We start from the raw sequence: 3692 nt of genomic DNA on the forward strand, positions 1-3692 counted from the left end.
CAGATGTGGGTCTGATCTATGGGGCATGAGCAGCTGTGGGGCAGATGTGGGTCAGATCTATGGGGCAGGAGTTGCTGTGGAGCTGCTGTGGGTAAGATATATGGGGTAGGAGCTGCTGTAGGGCTGACTGGGGTCAGATCTATTGTGCAGGACCAGCTCTGGGGTATATGTGTGTCAGATCTATGGAGCAGGAGCAGCTGTGGGGCACATGTGGGTCAGGTCTATGGGACAGGTTCTGCTGTGGGGCTAATTGGGGTATGATCTATTGAGGCAGAAGCTGCTGTGGGTCAGATCTACGGGGCAGGAGCTGCTGTGGGGTTGCTGTGGGTCAGATCTATGGGGCAGGAGCTGCTATGGGGCACATGTGTATCAGATCTATGGGGCAGGAGCTGCTCTGGTGCACATGTGAGTCAGATCTATGGGGCATGAGCTGCTGTGGGGCACATGTGGATCAGATCTATGGGGCAGGAGTTGCTGTGGAGCTGCTGTGGGTAAGATATATGGGGTAGGAGCTGCTGTAGGGCTGATTGGGGTCAGATCTATTGTGCAGGACCAGCTCTGGGGTATATGTGTGTCAGATCTATGGGGCAGGAGCTGCTGTGGGGCACATGTGGGTCAGATCTATGGGGCAGGAGTTGCTGTGGGGCAGATGTGGGTCTGATCTATGGGGCAGTGTTATGGTTTTGCAATTTGGTTGGTGTTGGTATTCCACATCAGAACACCATGCTTCATAATGGGAGTAAAGGGGACAAGTTTTTTTTCTGTGAACTGCCTTAATGAGCATGTGGGGTGGGGCACCGGATGGGAAGTGAGGAAGGGGACGGCGTTGCTGGACCGGCTCCCTGCGAGGAGACAACGTGGTCAGAGCTTCCTGCCTTCCACAGCCCCATCGGTGAGATTTGGGACTTGGTATTCTCTTTGTTGAAACTCTCTTGTTGTTGTTTAGTGTTATTAGGTTATTAAACTGCCATTCGTTCTCAGATCACCTTTTTCCTCCCTTATTTTTTGTTAGACCTAATCGCAATCTCCCTTCCCTTCCCCTCTTCTGAAACGCACGTGGCCGGGCCGGGCCGGGCCGCGCCGCACTCTACCGTACCCTGCCGCTAGAGAAAAGGGGGGGAGGGGGCTTTTGTTCCTGCTGCCCCGGGTTTTGTGCCCCTGTCCCGGAGTGAGCTCTAGAGAGAACCCCGTGACAGGCAGGAGCTGCTGTGGGGCACATGTGGGTCAGATCTATGGGGCCAGAGTTGCTGTGGGGCACATATGGGTCAGATCTATGGGGCAGGAAATGCTGTGGGGCTGATTGCAGTAAGATCTATAGGGCAGGAGCTGCTGTGAGGCAGATGTGGGTCAGATCTATTGGGAAGGATCTGCTGTGGGGTAGAGGTGGGACTGATCTATTGGGCAGGAGCTGCTGTGGGGCTGATGAGGGTCAGATCTATGGAGCAGGAGCAGCTGTGGGGCACATGTGGGTCAGGTCTATGGGACAGGTTCTGCTGTGGGGCTAATTGGGGTATGATCTATTGAGGCAGGAGCTGCTGTGGGTCAGATCTACGGGGCAGGAGCTGCGGTGGGGTTGCTGTGGGTCAGATCTATGGGGCAGGAGCTGCTATGGGGCACATGTGTATCAGATCTATGGGGCAGGAGCTGTTGTGGGACACATGTGGGTCAGATCGATGGGGCAGGAGCTGCTGTGGTGCACATGTGGGTCAGATCTATGGGGCAGGAGCTGCTGTGGGGCAGATATGGTTCATATCTATGGGGCGGGAGCTGCTGTGGCTCAGATCTATGTGGCAGGAGCTGCTGTGGGGCTGATGTGGATCAGATCTGTGGGGCAGGAGCTGCTGTGGGGCAGATCTATGGGACAGGAGATGCTCTGGGGCACATGTGGGTCAGATTAATGGGGAGACGCTGCTGTGGGGATGATGTTGCTCAGATCTATGGGGCAGGAGCTGCTCTGGGTCAGATGTGGGTCAGATATATGGGGCAGGAGCTGCTGTGGGGCTCATGTATGGGACAGGAGCTGCTCTGGGGCACATGTGGGTCAGATCTGTAGGGCAGGAGCTGCTGTGAAGCAGATGTGGGTCTGATCTATAGGGCAGGAGCTGCAGTTGGGCAGATGTGGTTCAGATCTATGGGGCAGGAGCTGCTGTAGGGCTGATTGGGGTCAGATCTATTGGGCAGAAGGTGCTCTGGGGATGATGTGGTTCAGATCTATGGGGCAGGATCTGCTATGGGGCAGATGTTGGTCATATATATGGGGCAGGAGATGCTGTGTGTCTGATGAGGGTCATATCAATGGGGCAGGAGATGCTGTGGGTTAGATCTTTGGGTCAGGATCAGCTGTAAGGCTGTGGGGGGTCAGATCTATGGGGCAGTAGCTTCTCTGGGGCTGATGTGGGTCAGATCTAAGAGGCAAATCAGCTGTGGGGCAGGCGTGAGTCAGATCTATGGGGCAGGAGCTTCTTTGGGGCTCTTGTGGGTCAGATCTATGGGGCAGGAGTTGCTGTGGGGCAGATGTGGGTCTGATCTATGGGGCAGGAGCTGCTGTGGGTCAGATCTATGGGGCAGGAGTTGCTGTGGGGCACATGTGGGTCAGATCTATGGGGCATAACCTGCTGAGGGGTATATGTGGGTCATATCTATTGGGCTGGAGCAGCTGTGGGTCTGATGAGGGTCATATCAATGGGGAAGGAGATGCTGTGGGTTAGGTCTATGGGGCAGAAGCTGCTGTCGGGCATATGTGAGTCAGATCTATGGGGCAGGAGCTGCTGTTGGTCAGATGTGGTTCAGATCTATGGGGCAGGAGCTGCTGTGGGGCTGATGTTGGTCAGATCTATGGGGCAGGAGCTGCTGTGAGGCTGATGAGGGTCACATCTATGGGCCAGGTATTGCTATACATCTGACTCACATATGCCCGAAAGGAGCTTCTGCCCCATAGATCTAACCCACAGCAACAGCTACCCCATTGATATGACCCACATCTGCCCCACAGCAGCTCCTTCCCAATAGATATGAACCACATGTGCCCGACAGCAGCTCCTGCCCCATAGATCTGACCCACAGCTTCTCCTGCCCCATATATCTGACACACAGCAGCTCCTGCCCCATAGATCAGACCCACATCTGCCCCACAGCAGCTCCTGCCCCATAGATCTGACCCACATCAGCCCGACAGCAGCTCCTGCCCCATAGATCTTACCCACGTCTACCCCACAGCAGGTCCTGCCCCATAGATCTGAGCCATATCTGCAACACAACAGCTTCTGCCCGATAGATCTGACCCACATCAGCTCCTGACACATAGATCTGACCCAGATCAGCTCCAGCCTTTGAGGTCTGACCCTCATCAGTCCCACAAGAGCTCCTGCCCCATAGATCTGACCTACATCTGCCCCACAGCAGCTCCTGCCCCATAGATCTGACCCACATCTACCCCACAGCAGCTGCTGCCCCATAGATCTTACCCAGATGTGCCCCAGAGCAGAGCCTGTCCCATAGATCTGCCCCACAGCAGCTCCTGCCCCATAGATCTGACCCAAATCAGCCCCACACCAGCTCCTGCCCCATAGATCTGACCCACATCAGCCCCACACCAGCTCCTGCCCCATTGATCTGAACCATATCAGCCACACAGCAGCTCCTGCCCCATAGATCTGACCCACATGAGCCCCACAGCTACACCTACCCATAAA

This window comes from Coturnix japonica, chromosome 28 (assembly GCF_054131305.1).
Source record: "Coturnix japonica strain WE chromosome 28, WE-NBRP24, whole genome shotgun sequence".
Lineage (NCBI taxonomy): Eukaryota > Metazoa > Chordata > Aves > Galliformes > Phasianidae > Coturnix > Coturnix japonica.